The 13,748-nt window shown below is 39.1% G+C and overlaps 1 protein-coding gene and 1 pseudogene across 10 annotated transcripts in view; one reads left to right on the top strand and one right to left on the bottom strand.

Moving 5' to 3' along the window:
• PIP4K (phosphatidylinositol 5-phosphate 4-kinase) overlaps nucleotides 1-13,748 on the top strand; it is a 1,849,876-nt gene that overhangs the window by 1,608,475 nt on the left and 227,653 nt on the right. The gene's annotated exons all lie outside the window — the stretch shown is intronic.
• LOC137234696 (uncharacterized) lies at nucleotides 5,649-6,871 on the bottom strand (annotated as a pseudogene).

Raw genomic sequence — 13,748 nt, 5'->3', positions numbered from 1 at the left:
ATGATATCTGTGCTGAAATTTGAGCCGACATTTCGGATATCCGTGCCCCTTGTGCTTCCATCTTCGATGTAATCTGTGTCGACATTTCTGACATACGCGTCTCTTGTGCTTCAATCTTCGATGTTATTCGCGTCTCTTGGGATTCCATCTGTGATGACACATACGTTTTCTGTTCTTCTAGTTGTGATGACATGTTGGTGGATATTTGTGATGACATATCTGTTATACGTGCCTCTTGCGCTTCCATCTTGGATGTTACTGTCGATGTTTGAGCAGTTATTGCAGCCAATATCATGTTCAAGTCTGTGCTGGTAATTGTCTGCGATGTTTCGTTTTTCTCTTCAATTTTTGTTGTTGTCTCGATCCCATCAGGATAAAAGACATACTCGTCCACATCAATTCCTTCTGCTTCCATTGCCTCTCGTAGCCGTGCCTGAAGTTCGAGTTTAACGCCGATTGTATTCAATCCACGTCTCTCCAACTCCTTCTTCAGTTGCTGGATCTTAAATCCACTGAACATTGCCATGTCCAAGTTGTATTCCCAATCTTCGGAATTTACTCAACAATCCCACTTCTGACACCAATTGTAACGAATTTACTTGCAAATCCTCTTATTTGCAATCCTCTGCTAAGTTCGAATCACTAAACTGTTGAATAAATAACTCCAATATTGAACAATGGAAAAATGGCCTTTATTAAAGTACTTCACAATAACACTTATACTTTGCTACTCGCTGGCTTAATAGCCAAACTGATTGATAACTCAAATGAAACTCTACTATTGGCCGCCAGATCGCGTGCTTAATCAAACTGATTGATAGCTCAACTCAAACTGAATTACAGCGCCTCTACATCTGTCGCCTTTTATACTCTTTGGTTTCCTTGTTCGCATTTTTCTAGAATCTACTAACATTGTCCATGAGCTCTCAAACTTCTCAGCTATAACTAAAATTGCACAATTTTATACATCTTTTAGGCGCTTCCAGAATCTACTAGTCCAGTAGCTCTCAAACTTCTCAGATATATGCATGTGCTAGTGCATTGTCTCTCCGCTGCTCGTATACTTACATGGTACATATATGTAGACGCAGTTATTGTTTCGTTTATGTAAATACATAATGATTGAGTTATTGATGTGCATTCACGTCACTGCTTAGCATCGCTTAGAGACGATACCATCGCTCAGTGCTGCTAACATTCGTTACAATATATTTATTGTAGCGTACGTTCTTCGCAAAACGTGTGTCTGGAACCAAGAATTGCCACGCAGTCATCTGCCGTGTCCCAGCCTCTCATATCACCACCAATTCCATCACCTTTACCATCTAATTCTGCTACGGTAGTTGAATCCATATCACCGGAAATTATTGGGACACCGGAGATATGCCCATTATTTCCCCATCGCAGCACTTTAACACGCCCTTTAGCCCTCAGTTGTTAGATTTGTCGACGTCGGCGTCATCTCCACCACTACAGGACGGACAAGATTCTTCGCCATATCAGGCAATTCCACAAACTCGGAAGTCTACTACGAGAAAGCGCGGGAATAATGCTGACGTTGCCAACAGAATGTGTGAAGCTATTGAGCTCTTCAAACAAAAGTGCCTCCGAGTGGAAGAAACAGGCAATCCAGCTGTGGATTCATTTGGAAAAATGATTACATCAATGGTCTTGCAAATGACACCTGCGAAACAGTCCCAAGCAATGCAACGGATTATGGAGGTGGCATTCCAGGTGGCTAGGCCACTCTGACATAATCGGTTTAAGGGCTAGCCGGGGGATATTTCATCGGCAGCGTCTGTACATCTCTAGGTGCGGCTGCAAGCGGGCGTCTGTCTTGGAGCAAGCGGCTCGCTATATAAACGTCCCAAGTAATATTTTCACCCCCGCTGAGCGGGTTGTGCGCTGGGCTTGGGACCCGCCACGTAAAACCATACTCCAATGAAATATAACAACAAGCCTCGGATAAATACACTCTCTATTGATGACGACCATGGCAAACGTTTGAAGGACAATGAATTGAGGGCATGCACCTGGAACGTCCGCTCCCTGAATGGGATTGGTGCAGATGCCCGGCTGGTTGATGTCCTCGTCAAAGCAAAATCTGACATCACCGCCATCCAAGAAATGCGTTGGATGAAGCAAGGAAGAAAGAAGATCAAAAATTGTGACATATATTGGAGTGGCCATGCGAATAAGCGCAGTTTCGGCGTCGGATTCGTGGTGGGAGAGAGACTTTGTCGCCAAGTGCTGGCGTTCACGCCTGTGGACGAGCGTCTCGCCGCTATCCGAATAAAAGCAAAATTTTTTAATATATCATTCATCTGCGCCCATGCGCCGACAGAGGAGAAAGATGATGAGGTGAAAGACACTTTTTATGAACAATTTGAACGCACATACGAGCGCTGCCCCCGCCATGATATAAAAGTCGTGCTTGGCGACTTTAACGCCAGGGTGGGCAAAGAAGGTGTTTTTGGCCCTAAAGTCGGAAAGTTCAGCCTACACAATGAAACGTCTCCTAACGGACTGAGGCTGATTGACTTTGCCGGTGCTCGAAACATGGTCATACCCAGCACGAGGTTCATGCATAAAAAGATACATCAAGCTACATGTCTGTCTCCTGATCGAAATACTCGCAATCAGATCGATCACGTTGTGATATACGGACGGCATGCCTCCAGTGTTTTAGATGTGCGCACGATCCGAGGACCTAACATCGATTCGGACCATTATCTCGTTGCAGCCAAAATACGCACCCGCCTCAACGCGGCTAAAAACAAGGAACAAAAAACACAAGGAAAGCTAGACGTCGAAAAGCTTCAATCACAACAGACTGCCAATGATTTCGCAACTCGACTCTCACACCTGCTCTCTGAGGGCACAACTCATCCTGAAGGAATACAGGAGCAGTGGGAGCATATCTCCAAAGCACTTCGTACTGCCGCCGAGGAAAAAATTGGTTACCGGCGGCCACGAAAAAACAACTGGTATGATGAAGAATGCCGCGTTGCAACCGAAAGGAAAGACGCTGCATACAGGGCTACGTTAAAAGCGAGCGCGACAAGAGGAGTGTGTGAACGCTATCGTGAGTTGAAAAGGGAAGCGAGACGCTTTTTCAGGAAGAAAAAAGCAGAAGCAGAAAGGCGTGAGTGCGAGGAGCTTGAGCTGCTAGCCACCAGGAATAACGCCCGAAAATTCTACCAAAAAATACGGCGACAGACGGAAGGTTTTAAGACCGGGGCAAACTCCTGTAGGAATGAAAACGGCGACCTTGTAACTGATGTCCAGAGAGTGCTTAGATTATGGAGGGAACACTTCTCTGCTCTCCTAAATGGAGGCAGCAATTCACCGCGCAGAGATGAAGAACCCGATCCCGCAATCGATGATGATGGAATATATGTCCCCCCGCCCGATTATGACGAAGTTAGAATAGCAATAACCAGATTGAAAAACAACAAGGCCGTGGGCGCTTATGGATTGCCTGCGGAGCTATTCAAGTTCGGCGGCGAGGAGTTGGTAAGGCGCATGCAGCAGCTTCTTAGCAAAATATGGGCGGACGAAAGCATGCCCGACGGTTGGAATCTAAGTGTTCTTTGCCCAGTCCACAAGAAGGGGGATACTGCAAAATGCACCAACTATCGTGGAATCAGCCTTCTTAATATCGCATATAAGGTCCTTTCAAATGTATTGTGCGAAAGATTGAAGCCCACCGTGAACCGGCTGATTGGACCTTATCAGTGCGGCTTCAGACCTGGTAAATCTACCATCGACCAGATTTTCACAATGCGCCAAATCTTGGAAAAAACCCGTGAAAAGAGAATCGACACACATCACCTCTTCGTCGACTTTAAAGCCGCCTTCGACAGCACGAAAAGGAGCTGCCTATATGCCGCTATGTCTGAATTTGGTTTCCCCGCAAAACTTATACGGCTGTGCAAAATGACGTTGAGCAACACCATCAGCTCAGTCAGAATTGGGAAGGACCTCTCCGAGCCGTTCGGAACTAAACGAGGTTTCAGACAGGGTGACCCCCTATCGTGCGATTTCTTTAATTTGATGCTGGAGAAAAATATACTAGCTGCAGAACTTAACCGCACTGGAGCAATATACTATAAAAGCGTGCAATTACTGGCATATGCTGATGACATTGATATCATCGGCCTAAACAACCGCGCTGTTAGTTCTGCTTACTCCAAGCTGGAAAAAGAAGCGGTAAAGATGGGTTTGATGGTGAATGAGGGCAAAACGAAGTACCTGCTGTCATCGAGCAAAGAGTCAGCGCATATGCGCCTTGGCAACCACGCTACTGTTGGCAGCCATAATAATTTCGAAATAGTAAAAGACTTCGTTTATTTGGGAACCAGCATCAACACTAGCAACAACATCAGCACTGAAATCCAGCGAAGAATCAATCTTGCCAATAAATGCTACTTTGGACTAGGTAGGCAATTGAAAAGTAAAGTCCTCTCTCGGCGAACGAAAATCATACTCTACAAGTCACTTATCGTACCCGTCCTGCTATATGGGGCAGAAGCATGGACCATGACAACAGCAGATGAAGCGGCTTTGGGAGTGTTCGAGAGAAAAGTTCTTCGAAAGATTTATGGATCTCTACGCGTTGGCGATGGCGAGTACCGAAGAAGATTTAATGATGAGCTGTACGAGCTATACGCAGACATCAACATAGTCCAGCGAATTAAAACGCAGCGGCTGCGCTGGCTAGGCCTTGTTATGCGAATGAAAGATGATGCTCCGGCCAAGAAAGTGTTCCTATCGGAACCCGCCTATGGAAGCAGAGGTAGAGGGCGGCCCCCACTCCGTTGGAAGGACCAGGTGGAAAACGATTTAAACTCCCTTGGTGTGACCAATTGGCGCCGGTTGGCGGAGCGAAGGAGCGACTGGCGCGCCTTGTTGGACGGCCATAACCGTTTAGACGGTTAAGCGCCAATTAAGTAAGTTAGTAAGTATTCCAGGTGCAGCAGGAACCGAAATAGTTTTGTACCTAGCTTTTCCTTCCGAATAATGAATGAAAGTATAAATTTTAACTTTTTTTTACTTTTATATTTTTTTATTTTTATATTTATACTTGAATTTTTGTTTAGTTTTACAAGTCTGAATTTTCTATTTATAAGTAATCATTATATCTATATGAATTTTTGCCTCGTTTTATAACTCTGAATTTATTAACTATAAGTGATTGTTATAAATGAATTTATGTCTCGTTTTATAACTTTGAATTTTTTATTGATAAGTGATTGTTTTACATGCATTTTTGTTTAGTTTTATAAGACTGAATTTATTATTTATAAGTGATTGTTATACATACATGAATTTTTACCACGTTTTATGAGTCAATAATAAAATTAATAAATATTATAAACGAATTTTTGTTCCATTTCATAAATCTATTTTTTTCTTCAGATTATAACCGATAAGTAAAAGGTTTAGATTTTGCTTATACTAATATGGCTTCAAATTTACAGCTATGAACGCGAAAGTGACAGTGGAAACTATTAAAGTTATTGCTTTTCTTTTATTTATTTTCTCTGACTTTAGAAAAACCTTAAATTAATTATATAACTTAAAACATATGAACTAATTCCAGAAACATTGCAGGTTGGACATTCAGAGTACCATTACCAGTACACTTATACATATGGGCCACTTGTGGCTAGGTCGATGGCATCTTGGAATGGCACAGTTTCCTCATTTACGAAATACTCTGCAAGCCGATCACGGAGGCTAAATGCATTAGCAGGACCTCTACGTACTGCAGATCGGAGTTGTGGTAAAGAGCGCTGACTTTCTATTTCGTGGCGCCATTCTCCTTCCAGCATTAAATTGCCTTCAAATCTGTCAACGTAATTTTCTGGGCAATACCAGCGGCTTTGATCATTCAGCATGATAAAATTATGTAAGGCAAGGCATGCCAAAACAATTTTTTCACAATTTTCAGGGGCACATTCAATTGTTGTTCGCAGTATTCTCCACCGTGCCGCTGCTATTCCAAATGCGTTCTATATTACCCTTCGACCCCTTAAAAGCCGGTAATTAAATATGGTTAAATTGGAGCCAGGGTATGGCCGCATCAAATTGGGTCTTAGTGGAAATGCGGCATCGCCTACGAAATAGTGAGGGAAAGGCTCAAGCGATTGTCTTGATAGTGGTGCGGAGGGCGGAAGTGGGAGAGTGTCTTGCATTAATGACTGTCCAAAGGGTGAAAGTTTGAAAATTCCTATAAGAAAGAAAAATTTATAAATAAGCACTTAAAATGTATGTAGGTACATTGATATGTATGTTTTCACATATTATAAATTATATAACAGCTATTACCTCCGTCACTTTGACTGCAATAGCTTCCGATGCTCACTGCAGTGAAGGTATATTTCGCGTCGCAAGTCGCCATCAGGACAATACTAAAAAACTTCTTATAATTAAAATACAGAGAACCTGAACTGGCCGGACATTTGATAGCAATATGCTTGCCATCAACTGCACCAACACAGTTTGGTAAGTTCCACATATTGAAGAAGTCCTTAGCAATGTCCTTGTACTGCTTTTCTGTAGGTTCCCTAACGTAGACTGGTGAAAGAAGTCGCCAGATCACTTCACAGGTCTCCAATATAATATTGCGCACTGTTGTTTTACCAAGTTTGTAGCTCCAGGCAATGCTCTGAATAGATACTCCTTGTGACAAATATCTTTACATTCAATGTGAAATAAATATAAACATACAATCACACAATAAATAATGATAATATACTTACAGCAATACCAAAGAAAGTCTTTCTTCAGGATCAATCCTTTGCTTTGGTTTCCGCAGGAAACTGCTGACCAAATTTAAAAGTAATTCAAACACAACAGGGGTCATTCTTGTATGGGAAAAGACCTCCGCAGGCTCCAAAATTTTTATTTGGCGAAACACTTGAAGTCGGTAACCACTTGTGGCCCAATTTTGATTTATTGGATGCACAGCATATCGCCTTTGCCTTTTGTTACTATTTTTGAAGTCTTCGTACAATTTGTACAGCTCACACAAATCCAAAAATAAATCACTAATTTGTTTGTTTTCACTGTCAATTTTCACAATTTATCTTAGTTTTTAGCAAAACTTGTTCAACGCAAATTTCTCTTGTCAAATGTAGATAAAATGAAACAGCTGATTTCTGCGTTGCCACTACGGGCACAAATTTCGCTAAAATGTGTGTACGTATGGCATACGTATACGTACGTTACACACGTCGGTGGGTAATTGCCGCTTAATTCGTGGCTCCATGTAGTAAGATGCTACATTCAGTGTACTAATTGCTTGCTTATTGTGAAATACTTTCACAATAATACACTTGTTCGCCTGTTTATTGAAATATTTTTAGATATAAAATATGCTTTTGTTGAAATGTAAAATGAATTTTGAAAAGAAAATGATACAGTTTAGTGTTTTTGAGCTTGATTTAAAGCGAGCAAGAAGACTGAAATTACTCCGGATTTTAATTTATTTACATTATCCTTCGTATTAAAATGAAAGTGATCACGCATAAAAAAGCTGTCACTTATCGCACGCTGAATATCGGTTGAAACTGTGCTTATTTTGTAAAACAATGAAAAAGAATTTGTTTGAAATAACTGTTACTTTGGAACAGAAAATAAATGAACATGTAGTGTATAGGAGAAGTGACGAGCGATTGCAGAAAGCATTGTGTGGAAATTGTAGAAACAAGTTGTAATTGAAGAAAAAAAGTGACAATGAAACATTTAGTAAATTACCCGATTATTCCAACTACCGTATTCCGTGTAACACTCGGTCAAGGGCTGGAACCTCATGTGAGTGTAAGTTGTGCAAGACAGTAAGTTGTTTTAGAAGCCAGTTTTCTCGTCAATCAAAAAAAGAAATAAGTAAACTAAATTATTTTAACCGTGAATGTGTAAGTTTTTTATCAATTATTGGGCGAGGTAAAAATCCCCGATGTTCAAAAAATACGCTTGTTGATAATTTGGAGTTAAACATTGAAAATTCTTTGAGCAATAAAAAGAAAGAACAACTTGCAGCTGATATTACGAAAATGTTGAATAATCAGCTCTCAAAAAGCACAGGTGGAACTAAATTGTCCATGAAAAATCAAAAACCCATTCAAGTGACTGTTAGTTCTGCTTCTTCAAATGAAATAAAGGAAGAATAAATTTTTTATCTGCGAAAGATATGTCTCAAATAAGTACTGATTTTGGACTGTCAAATATTTCTACACTTGGTATTGAACGGTCGCTGCGTATGTCAACAAGAAAAAGAAAAATAATCGAACCAAACTTCAAAGAAAAGTTACAGATGTTAAATCATTCACTTGGTTCTCATTTCGATGTTAAAAAGTTCTAGTTTACTGTATCGAAAAACGGAAAAGAGTCTGTTGTTGAAGAAGGACTTGTATTTTGCAAGAATGTGCAGAAACTCATCAAGACAAGCCGAGGAGTAGCTAATGTTCACTTGAAATTGGGGCTGATAGTGCTGGGGGATTACTTAAAATAACCTTATCGATTCAGTCGTATGATCAAGATTCATTGGGCAAAAAAAAAAAAACAGAAAAGACAGACGTATAGTACTGGAAGTGTTGGAAAAATTTTAAAATATTCGGGAGTGAATAAGTTGTTACTAATTGGATTAACGCAGTTTTCTGAAGAGAACTATAATAATTTATCTGTTTTATGGAATTTGTTACTATTGAAAGATTTTGATGGATCAATTGGAACTGATATAAAACTAACAAATATTTTAGTTGGATTAATGGCGCATAGTAGCAGCTATCCATGAACGTGGTGTATTGCACCCAAGGATTAATTAGATCGTGTCGGAGAACTCCGAACTATCGGAAGTCGCATGTGAAACTTCGAAGCTTGGAAAAATAGTGGTAGCAAAAAAAAAATTGCAAAAATTACTATAATTGTTCACATTCCCCTATGATTTCAGACAACAAAGATAAATTAATAATTGATGTAACTGCAACTCCAGAATTACATTTGCTGATAGGTGTTGTAAACTACCTATTTACATTGCTGAATTGTGGGCAAAAAAATCCAATGTAAGTCGAGATATAATGTATGGAAATTGAGGCTTTTCCGGAAACCCGTGCAAAGTTTTCCTTAAAAAAGTTGATGTTCTCCGACAGCTTTGTGAACAAACGAACAATTTTAGCTGCATGAAGTATATAAAATGTTTTGCAGATTTCAATAATGTTGTTGACTCTTTTTTTTCGACTGAAAGAAAAATTACCTACAGCCAAAACATTTCTATATTTCTATATCTCGAGCCACCTACAAAGATCTAGGTATAAATGTGACCCCAAAAGTTCACCCCTTTTTTTCCACATGGAAAATTTTTGTAAAAGACATGACAAAAGTTTGGGTTTTTTCTGGGAACAAGCTGTCGAATCTGCTCATGCTGACTTCAAAATAATTTGGAAGGTATTCTGAAAATGTGTTAAAGGCCGTTTGTGAATATAATACCAGACAAACAACTTAAATGTCAATCGAGTAAGTCGTGTTTTTTGGTGCTTTTAAATATTTGCATGCTTTCCTAGTAAATCCTACGAAATTTGCCAAAAGTTATTAACCAATCGGTGTATATGCGTGCTGTGAACTCTTTTTGTCGCCTAAACCGAAACACGTAAGAACGCTCAAAGAAAAATCAATAAAAATAAACAATAAATAATCATGTTTGCACCACGGAGAAATTCCGCGCGAAAACCTGTTTCCCCCCTAGAACTCCTCTTTCGTCTCGCCAGTCACATATGAGTGGACAGAGCGTAAGCTTGAACAGCAAACTGAGCGGTTGACTGCAGTAGTGTCCAAAGTGGAGGAAGATAATAAATGGCATTCCAAAAGTACCTGGTGAGTGTTTGAGTGAAATTTTTGGGAGAATTTGTAAAGCAGCTGAGCACAACTCCGCCGATCCGCGACGCTTTTCGGTTGCGTAGCGCGAAAAGCAAAGGGCAAAAAATGCTAACGTTTGTCCTATTGTTGTGAAGCTGTTCACAGGAAATGAGCGCAATCAGCTGTTAAAAGCAATAGCTCTATGCTGCATAAATAAAAAGAAACCGCTGTCACTCTCTGTTGTGGATATGCCGGGATATAACTCTATTTATGTTCATGAGAGTTTACCCAAAATGCAGCGTGAAATTATGGCGAATGTATCAGAGCTTATGCGGAAAAAACAATTAGCGGCATCATTTTCTATTCGTGGCAAAGTCCTTATGAAGTTAAAGAGCTGTGATGAGATGAAACAAGTGAGCAGCAGAGCCGAACTCCATGCTCATATTGGCGCCAGACCGAGTTAACAATGTTTTTGCACTATATGTATAAGCAAGGGTATAATTATTCAAGCTTAGTAATTAAGTCACTTATATGTTGTTTCTTTTCTCCTTTCTTTCCCTTGCTGTCTCTACACTATTTGTTTGCATTCCCAATTATATGTTCTCTGCTAATTTCCCTGCTAATTTTCTTGCTTCTTTTATCTGCTCTTCTGTTTTCTTTTTACTCTAAACTTGTATATGCCTTTCTAAGCTGCGATCATATTTTATCTCTGTTGTGTTATATTGTTTTTATTGTGGATTGAAAGTTATACACTTTAACGTGAGAAGTCTCAACAGTGAAAAGTTGGACTATGTTAGGGATATTTTTAGAAAACCTAGAGTCGATATGATTTGTGTGTCGGAAACGTGGTTTAACCCTGCTATTTCTGATTTCCATTACAGTATTTCCCACTTTAATTTAATACGGAATGACCGCACACAGAATAGGCGGAGATGGAGCAATTTATTGCAGATCTAACCTGCCAATTAAACCTTGGCAGTTTCAAATCCCACTGAAACGGAATTTATTATTGCAGAAATTTCTAACAACGTAACTAAAGTATTAGTATCATGTATCATGTGTATAACCCTCATAAGTGTTGCATATTGGATTCGTTGTTTGTTGTTTTATCTACATATATAACTGATTATGAGCGTTATGTTATATGTGGTTATTTTAATGTAAACCTTCTTTTAAGTAACGCTAATACAGCTAAAATACTTGACCATTTATCTACTGTAGGTCTTACTGTAGTAAACAGATTCATACCAACGAAATATGCCAACAACTCTAGTCCTACCCCTTTAGATCTTGTTATTACATCCAGCTCTGACCATGTTTTAAAAAGTCTGTCTTATGTTAATTGCGCTGAATGTTGGTTATATGAGACTGTAGATGAAAAACTTGACTTTTTAAATACAAATTTAACCCAATTATTTAATGAGCATGTACCCCTTAGAATTGTTAAGACCTTAAATACATCTTGCCACTGGTACAAAAATGTAGTTAGGTCAGCAATAAAAACTAAAAATAGATGATACGCCAGATGGAGAAGAACTAGAACTACATATGATTGGGCACAGTAAAAAATTGGCCGAAAAAAAGCAAACTTAATTATAAAAAATGCAAAAAGAGTGTATTGCGATGCCAAACTTAGTCCGTTCTTACCGACAAGGGAACTCTGGAGCAACTTGAAAAGGCTGAATGTTCATGGCGAAGCACAGGAGGAATGTAAAATAGACCCCAATGTGCTGAACAATTATTTCGCAAACGCCAGTAGAGAAATGCCCATTCCTCCAGCACAGATATTTGTAGATAACCTTAGCACAAATGAAAAATTTAAATTTGAAGGAGTAACCGGGTCTGAGGTATTAAAATCCCCCACTATGGTTAAATCAAATGATATAGGCAATGATGGGATATCTCTCAAGTTTGTGAAGCTAGCATTGCCGTTTATTATAGGAACTCTGACTCATTTAATAAATCACAGCTTCACAACTGCGATTTTCCCAACGGAATGGAAAAAAGCTGTCATAATACCTATTCAAAACAAGAGGAATGCCACGAGCCCAAGTGATGATAGACCGATAAGCATACTGCCAGCTTTTTCGAAAGTGTGTGAATCCGTAATGGCAATACAAATTTCTGCTTTTGTAAAACGCAATAAACTAAAATAAACACAGATGTTCTACAGCTATGATAAAAATACTGGACGACATAAGGATGGAGTTCGACCAAGGACATCTTACACTCCTTTAAACTTTTCGAAAGCATTTGATTTAGTGAATCTTGTTATTCTTTGCAAAAAGCTCAAGTATTTTTTCCGGTTTTCTGACAGTGCTCTAAACCTTATGGTTAGCTACCTTGCTGGAAGAACCCAGAAAGTGACCTGCAGCTCTACGTCCTCTATGTCTAGTATCGTTACCTCTGGTCTCTAGTCTCTTTGTCAATGATGTATTCTTTGTGTGTTAGTATGTACAGGTTCACGCCTATGCTGACGATATACAATTGTATTTTCCAGTCGTATTGGTCTTGTTGAAGATTTGTGCTATAAAATTAATTGTGATCTGTCAGCTATTTCACAATGGGCTACTGTTAATTGCCTTTGTTTGAATGCTGCTAAGTCAATGTGTTGCCTATAAGTAGCAGTGTACTGCATGTATAAGATATTCCAAAGTTGTATATTGGTAACGCTGATTTAGTATTTACTGAAAAGGTTAAACATTTGGGATTTGGTGTAAAATCTACGGTGACGTGCTCAGACCATATAAACAAAGTTGTAAGCAATGTGTATATTGTTCTACGTAGATTACGAATGACAGCTTAGTTTACGCCTCTTGAGACGAGAAAGAAAATGGCACTTCAACTAATTCTACCCCACATTACCTATTATGCTTCGTCTCACAAAATCGATGTTGCGTTTAACAATGTTTCGCGTTACGTCTACGGACTCAAGAGATATGGTCACATTACTGCATGAAAGACCAAAACTCTGGGGTGCATTATTTCGGACTATCTTGCTGCCATAAATTGTACGTTCGTGTATAAGCTTTTAGAATATAAAGCTCCGGAATACATTTATGTTAAATTAATACTAACAAGATCCAGAAGGCATCAAACTCTGATAATCCCTAAATATACCTGTTCTCTTCACGGCTTTTCTTCGTTAATGCTACTAGGCTCTGGAATTTAAGGGCCTGTTACGGTATACAACTCAACTTATTTGTGTTGTAATTAAAACAACTCAACTTTCAGACAACTCAACTCCCATTTGGTATTACGAATTACAACTTATTTCAGTTGAAGTTGAATTGGTGCTGCCAAGCTAAGAAAGTGATAATTTGACAGATAAATGAACAGCTGAGCAATTTGTGGCTAAAATTTAAACATTTGCAAGTGATTCTTTATTAATAACAAAATGGATATTAGCATAGAGTTTTTTTATACCGACGAAAATGTTAGTGACAAATGCGTCAAATGCGTAATGTTGCGAATAAGAAAACATTTACGCGATCACTCCAATCCCTTGGAATTACCAAGCACCAAGTAGGAACACGTTTAAAAAGTGACAATTGATAAGATTCTAATGTAGTTATTTTGCAGATTTGTAAGCTACTTTCGGTTAAGTAAGGAAGCATTTTGCTCCTTACTAAACGAAATGAAGGGCCATTCTCGCAAACGCGTTCGAGGGACGGCTGTACCTCATATCTTAAAATTATGCGCTACACTTCGATTCCTTGCTGACGGCTGCTATCAAAAATGCTGTGGCAATGATTTTAGTGTTGGACTGGCACAACCTACAACACCTATGGTTGTCAAAGAGGTCTTAGATATTATTGAGGAGCATATTAGTGCGAAGTGAATTAAAACTCAAACAGCAAAAATTGTATTTTACTCTAAAACAGGATTCC

This window comes from Eurosta solidaginis, chromosome X (assembly GCF_040869045.1).
Source record: "Eurosta solidaginis isolate ZX-2024a chromosome X, ASM4086904v1, whole genome shotgun sequence".
NCBI lineage: Eukaryota > Metazoa > Arthropoda > Insecta > Diptera > Tephritidae > Eurosta > Eurosta solidaginis.
The sequence above is the reverse complement of the archived record's forward strand: the minus strand, read 5'-3'. Positions and strand labels throughout refer to the sequence as shown.